This window comes from Triticum dicoccoides, chromosome 2A (assembly GCF_002162155.2).
Source record: "Triticum dicoccoides isolate Atlit2015 ecotype Zavitan chromosome 2A, WEW_v2.0, whole genome shotgun sequence".
NCBI classification, from domain to species: domain Eukaryota; kingdom Viridiplantae; phylum Streptophyta; class Magnoliopsida; order Poales; family Poaceae; genus Triticum; species Triticum dicoccoides.
Window position 1 is genome coordinate 62,091,092 of NC_041382.1, and position 14,368 is coordinate 62,105,459.

Here is a 14,368-nt window from a genome sequence, read left to right on the forward strand (position 1 = left end):
CGGGGCAGTTGGCATCGAGGGCGTCGGCGGCGGCAAAGTTGGGCAGAGGAGGGGCGGCGGGCGGCATCGGGACGGCATCGGGCGGCGTCGGGGCAGGGCGCGGCGTCGGCGACGGCAACGAGGAGCGGCCTGGCGGCGTCGGGGGAGAATGGGAGCAGTTGGGCAAAATTTTCTAAGTGTGGGCTTATGTAGTAGAACCTTTTGTCCTAGTTGGTGGCACCAACTGGGACGAATACACCCCTTTGGTCCCGGTTCGTGCCACCGACCGGGACCAAGGGTCTCTGTTTCACCAAAGGGGTGTATCCGTCCCGGTTGGTGCGACGAACCGGGACCAAAGGAGGGTATTCGTACCGGTTCGTCCCACCAACCGGGACCAAAGGGTGGTACAACGGTGGTGTGGTGGGAGTTTAGTCCCACCTCGCTAGCTGACAGAGCTCATCACCTATTTATAAGCTACGTTGCGGCTCAGGTGCTGAGCTCCTCTCTAATATGTAGGCAATACTTGCCTACCCTTGTCACTATCATGTTGGGCCTATTGGGCCTGCGGGCCTGCATCCTGGCCCATGTACAGATGGGTTTCTAGTCGTATGCAGGCCGTGTGGCCTAGTAGGCGGCATTTTTTTTCCAGTAATTTTCTTTTTTTGAATTATTTATTTTCTTTTGATTTTGCTTTATTTTTTATTATTTTTGCTTTTAGGTTAGAATAATTATAAACTTTCTATTAGTGCCATTAGTTTCCAAATTTGAATAGTTTAAATTTAAATTCTTTGAAATTTGTGTGAATCACTAGTTTGTGAATAACTTCATTATAAAAATATATTTTGAGTGATTCTTTTTCCTGCTATTTAATATTTCTGCATTTTATCATTATATTAAAAAACAGATTTTGTTATTTTAGTTTCTATCAAAAATATTCTTTATGAAAATTCTTTTTGCTACTAAAGTTTCTAACAAAAAATTCTCTATGATCATTCTTTCTGCTTTTCATGTTTTGATAATTCTTTCATGCTTTTGGTTGCATAAATTTTATATAAGTTTAAAAAATATTGGAGGTTTATAAAAGCTTTTTAGTTGATTCCTTTTGCTATTAGAGTTTTATAAAAACTTTTTAGTTGATTGTTTTTGCTATTGAAGAATATTATAGTTTTGTTTTAGTTGATCATAACATAATATTTTAATTAATTATTTTAAGTTCATTATTTTTGCTATTAGTTCATTCTTTTTGCACTAAATGACCCTGAAATTGAAAAGCACTACAAATGAACTCTAAAAAGGTTGAAAGTTGGCATGGTATCATCATTTCACCCACATAGCATGTGCTAAAAAGTTGAGAGGGTTACGGCAAAAACTGGATGCACGTCGTGTACAAAATGGACAATCTCTTTCGAAGTATCAGGGTTTCGGACGAAAACTCATCTGTTACAAAGGAATTTTATTTTTTTTTGAACTTATTTCAACTCCGGACTTTTTGTGTGTTCAAAATGCACCATTCAAAGACACATGGATAGATAAGTGACCAAATTAATAGAAGTTCATCATCACATTATGTGTGTCAAAAACCATTACAGATTCACATGGATAGATAAGTGACCAAATTAATAGAAGTTCATCATCACATTAAAAACAAAGTATATACATAGTTCTCATTGAACAACATATAGCTCTCCAGAGCATCTTGTTAAAGCATACACTGAAACTATGTAAAACCTTTCAATGCAACAACAAATGCGATCATAATCACAACCAAGGTAAAAATTAATCCAACGGCATAATAATACCAAGCCTCGGTATGAATGGAAAATTTTCTAATCTTTCTAATCTTCAACCGCAATGCATCCATCTTGATCTTGTGTGTTGGGTTCTACGGTAGGGTGCGTCGACTGCAAATTAAAATTTTCCTACGCGCAGAACAACCAAGAACATGCTACGGGAGATGGATCACAGTTCGTTACCACTAGATGCGCAGTGCCGTGCAGCGGAAGAAGAGTTGGGTAGCGCGTCTGCGTGGATCGTATCCTCCTCATCCGATCTCCCTCGTACAGTTGGTAGTCGGTTCCCACGTACAGGTTCGCCGGAGCGGCGCAAGTGCACCGCCTCTAACAGTATCCGCGCGTGCAGGAGGAACATCGTGCGGCGGACTGCTAGGTCCGATCACACAACCGGCGGGGAGTGGAGGTGTCTATTCGCAACACATGCAAACCCTAGTGACAGCGCCGAAGCGATCAACCGCGTGAGTGTGCAGCACCTCCACTTTATATAGGCGTCTGTCGCGGGCTCAACACTTGGGCCTCGCACGGACCCTGAAGCCCATAAGTCTACTCGGCCACAATCTGAATACAGCTCGGATCACATCCGACCAGTGTCCTCGGATCCGACCTTGTAGGTTCCTTCCCTTAAGCTTGCGACCCTTTAGGTTCAAGTCGGCTTGGTCGTAGTTCGGATCACCTCCGTACTACATGGCTGGTAGCGGCCTGCCACCTCTTGAGCACTGCGTTGGTTTTCCCTTGAAGAGGAAAGGGTGATGCAGCAAAGTAGCATAAGTATTTCCCTCGGTTTTTGAGAACCAAGGTATCAATCTAGTAGGAGGCTACGCGCGAGTCCCTCGCACCTACACAAAACAAATAAATCCTCGCAACCAACGCGATAAGGGGCTGTCAATCCCTACACGGTCACTTACGAGAGTGAGATCTGATAGATATGATAAGATAATATTTTTGGTATTTTTATGATAAAGATGCAAAGTAAAATAAAAGGCAATGAAAATAAATAAGTGTTGGAAGATTAATATGATGGAATATAGACCCAGGGGCCATATGTTTCACTAGTGGCTTCTCTCAAGAGCATAAGCATTTTACGGTGGGTGAACAAATTACTGTTGAGCAATTGACAGAATTGAGCATAGTTATGAGAATATCTAGGTATGATCATGTATATAGGCATCACGTCCGAGACAAGTAGACCGACTCATGCATGCATCTACTACTATTACTCCACACATCGACCGCTATCCAACATGCATCTAGAGTATTAAGTTCATAAGAACAGAGTAACGCTTTAAGCAAGATGACATGATGTAGAGGAATAAATTCATGCAATATGATAAAACCCCCATCTTGTTATCCTCGATGGCAATAATACAATACATGCCTTGCTGCCCCTACTGTCACTGGGAAAGGACACCGCAAGATTGAACCCAAAGCTAAGCACTTCTCCCATTGCAAGAAAGATCAATCTAGTAGGCCAAACCAAACTGATAATTCGAAGAGACTTGCAAAGATAACCAATCATATATAATAGAATTCAGAGAAGATTCAAATATTGTTCATAGATAAACTTGATCATAAACCCACAATTCATCGGTCTCAACAAACACACCGCAAAAGAAGATTACATCGAATAGATCTCCACGAGAGAGGGGGAGAACATTGTATTGAGATCCAAAAAGAGAGAAGCAGCCATCTAGCTAATAACTATGGACCCGAAGGTCTGAGGTAAACTACTCACACTTCATCGGAGGGGCTATGGTGTTGATGTAGAAGCCCTCCGTGATCGATGCCTCCTCCGGCGGAGCTCCGAAACAGGCCCCAAGATGGGATCTCGTGGGTATAGAAAGTTACAGCGATGGAATTAGGGTTTTGGCTCCGTTTCTAATCGTTTGGGGGTACGTAGGTATATATAGGAGGAAGGAGTACGTCGGTGGAGCAACAGGAGGCCCATGAGGGTGGAGGGCGCGCCTGGGGGTAGGCGCGCCCCCTACCTCGTGGCTTCCTTGTTGGTTGCTTGACGTAGGGTCCAAGTCTCCTGGATCTTGTTCATTCCAAAAATCACGTTCCCGAAGGTTTCATTCCTTTTGGACTCTGTTTGATACTCTTTTTCTGCGAAACTCTGAAATAGGCAAAAACAGTAATTCTGGGCTGGGCCTCCGGTTAATAGGTTAGTCCCAAAAATAATGTAAAAGTGAATAATAAAGCCCAATAATGTCCAAAACAGAAGATAATATAGCATGGAGCAATCAAAAATTATAGATACGTTGGAGACGTATCACGGCCTCTAGCAAGGCGTGCTGACCACCAAGCAGATGTTGAAGCTGATTAGGCGGACCTGTACATCACACTTCCATTCCTTTTGCCACATGATATATGTTGTCGGGCTCAAGGCGAGTCTGTCATCCTTGTGCTAGCCCGACCTCTTTCTCGTTCCAGTGATGCCGACCACAAACTGTTGGGAAACATAGTAATTTCAAAAAAATTCCTACGCACACGCAAGATCATGGTGATGCATAGCAACGAGAGGGGGAGAGTGTGATCTACGTACCCTTGTAGATCGACAACGGAAGCGTTAACTTGGTTGATGTAGTCGTACGTCTCCACGGCCCGACCGATCAAGCACCGAAACTACGGCACCTTCGAGTTCTAGCACACGTTCAGCTCGATGACGATCCCCGGACTCCGATCCAGCAAAGTGTCGGGGAAGAGTTCCGTCAGCACAACGGCGTGGTGATGATCTTGATGTACTACTATCGCAGGGCTTCGCCTAAGCACCGCTACAATATGACCGAGGTGGAATATGGTGGAGGAGGGCACCGCACACGGCTAAGGAACGATCATGAAGATCAACTTGTGTCTATGGGGTGCCCCTTGCCTCAGTATATAAAGGATGGAGGAGGAGGAGGCCGGCCAAGGCAATTGGTGCGGCCAGGATGTCGAGTCCTACTAGGACTCCAAATCCTAGTAGGAGTCCACCAAGAGGGGAGGAAGGGAGAAGGAAGTGGAGGAGAAGGAGAGGTGGCCGACCCCCTTTTCCCTAGCCCAATTCGGACTAGAGGGGAGGGGGGGCGCAGCAGCCCCTTGGCCCTTTCTCCTCTTCCCACTAAAGCCCATCAAGGCCCATTGCTTCTCCCGTAACTACCCGGTACTCCGAAAAATACCCGAATCACTCGGAACCTTTCCGATGTCCGAATATAGTCGTCCAATATATCGATCTTTACGTCTCGACCATTTTGAGACTCCTCGTCATGTCCCCGATCTCATCCGGGACTCCGAACTCCTTCGGTATATCAAAACTCATAAACTCATAATATAACTGTCATCGAAACCTTAAGCATGCGGACCCTACGGGTTCGAGAACAATGTAGACATGACCAAGACACGTCTCCGGTCAATAACCAATAGCGGGACCTGGATGCCCATATTGGCTCCTACATATTCTACGAAGATCTTTATCCGTCAGACCGCATAACAACATACGTTGCTCCCTTTGTCATCGGTATGTTACTTGCCCGAGATTCAATCATCGGTATCCAATACCTATTTCAATCTCGTTACCGGCAAGTCTCTTTACTCGTTCTGTAATACATCATCCCGCAACTAACTCATTAGTTGCAATGCTTGCAAGGCTTAAGTGATATGCATTACCGAGAGGGCCCAGAGATACCTCTCCGACAATCGGAGTGACAAATCCTAATCTCGAAATACGCCAACCCAACATGTACCTTTGGAGACACCTGTAGAGCTCCTTTATAATCACCCAGTTACGTTGTGACGTTTGGTAGCACACAAAGTGTTCCTCCGGCAAACGGGAGTTGCATAATCTCATAGTCACAGGAACATGTATAAGTCATGAAGAAAGCAATAGCAACATACTAAACGATCAAGTGCTAAGCTAACGGAATGGGTCAAGTCAATCAGATCATTCATCTAATGATGTGATCCCATTAATCAAATAACAACTCTTTGTCTATGGTTAGGAAACATAACCATCTTTAATTAATGAGCTAGTCAAGTAGAGGCATACTAGTGACACTCTGTTTGTCTATGTATTCACACATGTATTATGTTTCCGGTTAATACAATTCTAGCATGAATAATAAACATTTATCATGATATAAGGAAATAAATAATAACTTTATTATTGCCTCTAGGGCATATTTCCTTCAGTCTCCCACTTGCACTAGAGTCAATAATCTAGATCACATCGCCATGTGATTTAACATCAATAGTTCACATATTTATGTGATTGGTTCACATCTCCATGTGACTAACACCCAAAGGGTTTAGTGATCATGTTTTGCTTGTGAGAGAATTTTAGTCAACAAGTCTGCCACATTCAGATCCGCATGTATTTTGCAAATTTCTATGTCAACAATGCTCTGCATGGAGCTACTCTAGCTAATTGCTCCCACTTTCAATATGTATCCAGATTAAGACTTAGAGTCATCCGGATCAGTGTCAAAACTTGCATCAACGTAACCCTTTACGACGAACCTTTTGTCACCTCCGTAATCGAGAAACATATCCTTATTCTAGTAAGGATAATTTTGACCGCTGTCCATTGATCTACTCTTAGATCACTATTGTACTCCCTCTCTTAACACAGTGTATGGTATACAATAGATCTGGTACACAACATGGCATACTTTATAGAACCTATGACTGAGGCATAGGGAATGACTTTTATTCTCTTTCTATCTTCTGCCGTGGTCGGGCTTTGAGTCTTACTCAACTTCACACCTTGTAACACAGGCAAGAAACATTTCTTTGACTGTTCCATTTTGAACTACTTCAAAATCTTGTCAAGGTATGTACTCATTGAAAAACTTATCAAGCGTCTTGATCTATCTCTATAGATCTTGATACTCAATATGTAAGCAGCTTTACCGAGGTCTTTCTTTGAAAAAACTCCTTTCAAACACTCCTTTATGCTTTGCAGAATAATTCTACATTATTTCCGATCAACAATATGTCATGCACATATACTTATCAGAAATGATGTAGTGCTCCCACTCACTTTCTTGTAAATACAGGCTTCACCGCAAGTCTGTATAAAACTATATGCTTTGATCAACTTATCAAAGCGTATATTCCAACTCCGAGATTCTTGCACCATTCCATAGATGGATCGCTGGAGCTTGCATATTTAGTTAACACCTTTAGGGTCGACAAAACCTTCTAGTTGCATTGTATACAACTCTTCTAAATCCATTAAGGAATGCAGTTTTGTTTATCCATTTGCCAGATTTCATAAAATCCGGCAATTGCTAACATGATTCGGACAGACTTAAGCATAGATACGAGTGAGAAAATCTCATCGTAGTCAACACCTTGAACTTGTCGAAAACCTTTTGCGACAATTCTAGCTTTGTAGATAGTAACACTACTATCAATGTCTGTCTTCCTCTTGAAGATCCATTTATTTTCTATGGCTCGCCGATCATCGGGCAAATCCATCAAAGTCCATACTTTGTTCTGATACATGGATCATATCTCAGATTTCATGGCCTCAAACCATTTCGCGGAATCTGGGCTCATCATCGCTTCCTCATAGTTCGCAAGTTCGTCATGGTCTAGTAACATGACTTCCAGAACAGGATTACCGTACCACTCTGGTGCGGATCTCACTCTGGTTTACCTACGAGATTTGGTAGTAACTTGATCTAAAGTTACATGATCATCATCATTAGCTTCCTCACTAACTGGTGTAGGTGTCACAGAAACAGGTTTTTGTGATGTACTACTTTCCAATAAGGGAGTAGGTACAGTTACCTCGTCAAGTTCTACTTTCCTCCCACTCACTTCTTTCGAGAGAACCTCCTTCTCTTAGAAAGGATCCATTCTTAGCAACGAATGTCTTGCCTTCGGATCTGTGATAGAAGGTGTACCCAACAGTAACCTTTTTTTGGGTATCCTATGAAGACACACTTTTCCGATTTGGGTTTGAGCTTATCAGGATGAAACTTTTTCACATAAGCATTGCAACCCCAAACTTTAAGAAACGACAACTTTGGTTTCTTGCCAAACCACAGTTCATACGGTGTCGTCTCAACAGATTTAGATGGTGCCCTTTTAACGTGAATACAGCTGTCTCTAATGCATAACCCCAAAACAATAGTGGTAGATCGGTAAGAGACATCATAGATTGCACTATATCCAATAAAGTATGGTTATGACGTTCGGACACACCATTATGCTGTGGTGTTCCATGTGGCATGAGTTTGTGAAACTATTCCACATTGTTTTAATTGAAGACCAAACTCGTAACTCAAATATTTGTCTCCACGATCAGATCGTAGAAACTTTATTTTCTTGTCACGATGATTTTCCACTTCACTCTGAAATTCTTTGAACTTTTCAAATGTTTCAGACTTATGTTTCATCAAGTAGATATACCCATATCTGCTCAAATCATCTGTGAAGTTCAGAAACTAACGATACTTGCCGTGAGCCTTAACACTCATCGGACCGCATACATCAGTATGTATTATTTAAAATAAGTCAGTTGCTCGCTCTGGAGAATGGAGTCTTAGTCATCTTGCCCATGAGGCATGGTTCGCAAGCATCAAGTGATTCATAATCAAGTGATTCCAAAATCCCATCAGCATGGAGTTTCTTCATGCGCTTTACACCAATATGACCTAAACGGCAGTGCTACAAATAAGTTGCACTATCATAATTAACTTTGCATCTTTTGGTTTCAATATTATGATTATGTGTATCACTATGATCGAGATCCAATGAACTATTTTCATTGGGTGTGTAACCATATAAGGTTTTATTCATGTAAACAGAACAACAATTTATTCTCTTACTTAAATGAATAACCGTATTACAATAAACATGATCAAATCATATTCATGCTTAACGCAAACACCAAATAACACTTATTCAGGTTCAACACTAATCCCGAAAGTATAGGGAGTGTGCGATGATGATCATATCAATCTTGGAACCACTTCCAACACACATCGTCACTTCACCCTTAACTAGTCTTTGTTTATTCTGCAACTCCCGTTTCGAGTTACTAATCTTAGCAACTGAACTAGTATCAAATACTGAGGGGTTGCTATAAACACTAGTAAAGTACACATCAATAACATGTATATCAAATATACTTATGTTCACTTTGCCATCCTTCTTATCCGCCAATCACTTGGGGTAGTTCCGCTTCCAGTGACCAGTCCTTTTGCAGTAGAAGCACTTAGTCTCAGGCTTAGGACCAGACTTGGGCTTCTTCACTTGAGCAGCAACTTGCTTGCTGTTCTTCTTGAAGTTCCCCTTCTTCCCTCTGCCCTTTTCTTGAAACTAGTGGTCTTGTCTACCATCAACACTTGATGTTTTTCTCGATTTCTACCTTCGTCAATTTCCGCATTACGAAGAGCTTGGGAATCGTTTTCGTTATCCCTTGCATATCATAGTTCATCACGAAGTTCTACTAACTTGGTGATGGTGACTAGAGAATTCTGTCAATCACTATCTTATCTGGAAGATTAACTCCCACTTGATTCAAGCGATTGTAGTACTCAGACAATCTGGGCACATGCTCACTAGTTGAGCGATTCTCCTCCATCTTTTAGCCATAGAACTTATTGGAGACTTCATATCTCTCAACTCGGGTATTTGCTTGAAATATTAACTTCAACTCCTGGAACATCTCATATGCTCCATGACGTTCAAAACGTATTTGAAGTCCCGATTCTAAGCCATTAAGCATGGTGCACTAAACTATCAAGTAGTCATCATATTGAGCTAGCCAAACGTTCATAATGTCTGCATCTGCTCCTGCAATAGGTCTGTCACCTAGTGGTGCATCAAGGACATAATTCTTCTGTGCAGCAATGAGGATAAACCTCAGATCACGGATCCAATCCGCATCATTGCTACTAACATCTTTCAACACAATTTTCTCTAGGAACATATCAAAATAAACACAGGGAAGCAACAACGCGAGCTATTGATCTACAACATAATTTGTAAAATACTACCAGGACTAAGTTCATGATAAATTTAAGTTCAATTAATCATATTACTTAAGAACTCCCACTTAGATAGACATCCCTCTAATCCTCTAAGTGATTACGTGATCCAAATCAACTAAACCATGTCCGATCATCACGTGAGATGGAGTAGTTTCATTGGTGAACATCGCTATGTTGATCATATCTGCTATATGATTCACGCTTGACCTTTCGGTCTCCATGTTCCGAGGCCATATCTGTATATGCTTGGCTCGTCAATTATAACCTGAGTATTCCGCGTGTGCAACTGTTTTGCACCCGTTGTATTTGAACGTAGAGCCTATCACACCCGATCATCACGTGGTGTCTCAGCACGAAGAACTTTCGCAATGGTGCATACTCAGGGAGAACACTTCTTGATAATTTAGTGAGAGATCATCTTATAATGCTACCGTCAATCAAAGCAAGATAAGATGCATAAAAGATAAACATCACATGCAATCAATATAAGTGATATGATATGGCCATCATCATCTTGTGCTTGTGATCTCCATCTCCGAAGCACCGTCATGATCACCATCGTCACCGGCGCAACACCTTGATCTCCATCGTAGCATCGTTGTTGTCTCGCCAATCTTATGCTTCCACGACTATCGCTACCGCTTAGTGATAAAGTAAACCATTACAACGCGATTGCATTGCATACAATAAAGCGACAACCATATGGCTCCTGCCAGTTGCCGATAACTCGGTTACAAAACATGATCATCTCATACAATAAAATTTAGCATCATATCTTGACCATATCACATCACAACATGCCCTGCAAAAACAAGTTAGACGTCCTCTACTTTGTTGTTGCATGTTTTACGTGGCTGCTGCGGGCTTAAGCAAGAACCAATCTTACCTATGCATCAAAACCACAACGATAGTTTGTCAAGTTGGTGTTGTTTTAACCTTCGCAAGGACCGGGCGTAGCCACACTCAGTTCAACTAAAGTTGGAGAAACTGTCACCCGCAAGCCACCTATGTGCAAAGCACGTCGGGAGAACCGGTCTCGCGTAAGCGTACGCGTAATGTCGGTCCGGGCCGCTTCGTCCAACAATATCGCCGAACCAAAGTATGACATGCTGGTAAGCAGTATGACTTATATCGCCCACAACTCACTTGTGTTCTACTCGTGCATATAACATCAACATCTAAAACCTAGGCTCGGATGCCACTGTTGGGAAACGTAATAATTTCAAAAAAATTCCTACGCACACGCAAGATCATGGTGATGCATAGCAACGAGAGGGGGAGAGTGTGATCTACGTACCCTTATAGATTGACAACAAAAGCGTTAACTTGGTTGATGTAGTCGTACGTCTCCACGGCCCGACCGATCAAGCACCGAAACTACGGCACCTCCGAGTTCTAGCACACGTTCAGCTCGATGACGATCCCCGGACTCCGATCCAGCAAAGTGTCGGGGAAGAGTTCCGTCAGCACAACGGCGTGGTGACGATCTTGATGTACTACTGTCGCAGGGCTTCGCCTAAGCACCGCTACAATATGACCGAGGTGGAATATGGTGGAGGGGGGCACCGCACATGGCTAAGGAACGATCACGAAGATCAACTTGTGTCTATGGGATGCCCCTTGCCTCAGTATATAAAGGATGGAGGAGGAGGAGGCCGGCCAAGGCAATTGGTGCGGCCAGGATGTGGAGTCCTACTAGGACTCCAATTCCTAGTAGGAGTCCACCAAGAGGGGAGGAAGGGAGAAGGAAGTGGAGGAGAAGGAGAGGTGGCCGGCCCCCTTTTCCCTAGTCCAATTCGGACTAGAGGGGAGGGGGAGCGCAGCAGCCCCCTAGCCCTTTCTCCTCTTCCCACTAAAGCCCATCAAGGCCCATTGCTTCTCCCGTAACTACCCGGTACTCCGAAAAATACCCGAATCACTCGGAACCTTTCCGATGTCCGAATATAGTCGTCCAATATATCGATCTTTACGTCTCGACCATTTCGAGACTCCTCGTCATGTCCCCGATCTCATCCGGGACTCCGAACTCCTTCGGTACATCAAAACTCATAAACTCATAATATAACTGTCATCGAAACCTTAAGCATGCGGACCCTACGGGTTCGAGAACAATGTAGACATGACCGAGACACGTCTCCGGTCAATAGCCAATAGCGGGACCTGGATGCCCATATTGGCTCCTACATATTCTACGAAGATCTTTATCGGTCAGACCGCATAACAACATACGTTATTCTCTTTGTCATCGGTATGTTACTTGTCCGAGATTTGATCGTCGGTATCCAATACCTAGTTCAATCTCGTTACGGGCAAGTCTCTTTACTCGTTCTGTAATACATCATCCCGCAACTAACTCATTAGTTGCAATGCTTGCAAGGCTTAAGTGATGTGCATTACCGAGAGGGCCCAGAGATACCTCTCCGACAATCGGATTGACAAATCCTAATCTCGAAATACGCCAACCCAACATGTACCTTTGGAGACACCTATAGAGCTCCTTTATAATCACTCAGTTACTTGTGACGTTTGGTAGCACACAAAGTGTTCCTCCGGCAAACGGGAGTTGCATAATCTCATAGTCATAGGAACATGTATAAGTCATGAAGAAAGCAATAGCAACATACTAAACGATCAAGTGCTAAGCTAACGGAATGGGTCAAGTCAATCAGATCATTCATCTAATTATGTGATCCCATTAATCAAATAACAACTCTTTGTCTATGGTTAGGAAACATAACCATCTTTGATTAATGAGCTAGTCAAGTAGAGGCATACTAGTGACACTCTGTTTGTCTATGTATTCACACATGTATTATGTTTCCGGTTAATACAATTCTAGCATGAATAATGAACATTTATCATGATATAAGGAAATAAATAATAACTTTATTATTGCCTCTAGGGCATATTTCCTTCACAAACCAGATTATCTCATAATCCTTGTCGCATGGCAATGCTTATCCTGGTCGGATCACACGAGGGGCCCAGAGTATATCTCTCCTGATCGGAGGGGCAAATCCCATCTTGCTCGACCACGTCTCGCGGCATGGTTCTGGACAAACCTGAAACCTACCTTTATAACTACCCAGTTACGGAGTAGCGTTTGGTTGGCCCAAAGCAAGTCTGTCACCATCCTGAGTACATGCGTCAGCTCAGGTCTTAGGACATAGAACATATGTTGTACTAGAGACTCACAGATGACATATCGCTGCGTCTCATAGTTGGGTCTATCTGACTCGGACCTTATCTCGACTCGGATCCGACTATGTCGAATCCGACCAGATCCTTCCAAGTCCATATTATCCGGTTAGCATCCAATGCTCCATGGCTAGTGAGACCAAGCCATCGACCGTGTCATATGCTAGTCTAGTTGGCTGCGCATCCACACAGCCCTTTCAACTAGGGACCTTTTAGGACAGTCGTCATACAATGCATAGTACCACAAACAAGTCACGTACTTGCTGATACACATCATTGATAATGTCCAAGGACTATCTTTATTCATAAACACATAGGAAATATCATCATACATGATTGCCTCTAGGGCATACCTCCAAGATTATGATCATCGACGACATCCGCAACATGCAACTCCAATATCATCTTCTCCTCCTCATTTTTTATTTTTTTTCTTCAAGTAATTGTTTTCTGCTTCAACTAAATTTAACCTCTCAACAATAGGGTCGGTTGGATTTTCCGGTTCAACTACCTCCTACATAAATAAAATCTATGTCACATTGGTCGGCATAATTGTCATAAACAATAAATGAACCAAATAGTTATAAAAAGATAATATATACCACATCTGAATCATAGACAGGACGAGGGCCGATGAGGGCGGATACCAAAACCATCGCACTATATGATAACAAGCAATAATAAAAGTAATAAAATTAGACAAGTATCTATCTAAAGTAAGAATTCTTTTCTTTTAGAAAGAAGATAAGAACAAGAGGCTCACCACGGTGGTGCCAGCGACGAGATCGGCGCGGGCGATCGACGATAGTGAAGACGGGGACGGGACGTGACAGACCGCTAAACCTATGGAAATCTTGGGAAAAATGGAGCTTGGAGGTCGAGCTTCGAGAGGAGAAAGCTTAACTAGTGTGGCTTGGGCATTTCATAGAATACCTTATGCGCATAGGAGGTGAGCTAGAGCACCCAAATGCCCTCTCCTCGCCGGCCAGAAAAAACAAAGCACTGTGGAGTGCTCTGCTGCGGCGATGGGGGTATATATAGGCAACTCATTTGTCCTGGTTCGTAGCTGGAACCGGGTCTAAAGCTCCCCCTTCTGTCCCGGTTCGAGCCACCAACCAAGACCAATGTATGTGGGCCAGGAGCGAGGCCCATTGGTTCCGGTTCGTGCCAGGAACCGGGACAAATGTGTCCAGACGAACCGGGACCAATGCCCACGAGACACTACTAGAAAAAGGGCTGCTAGTGGCGCACCTGTTTTTGCTACTAATGGCGCACTACAGGTGCGTCACTAGCACCACGCCATTAGATTTTTTTTACTAATGGCGCATCACCGGTGGGCCATTAGTATCTGGTATACTAATGACGCACCACAGGTGCGCCATTAGTATAGCCCACGGTGCGCCATTAGTATCTGGTATA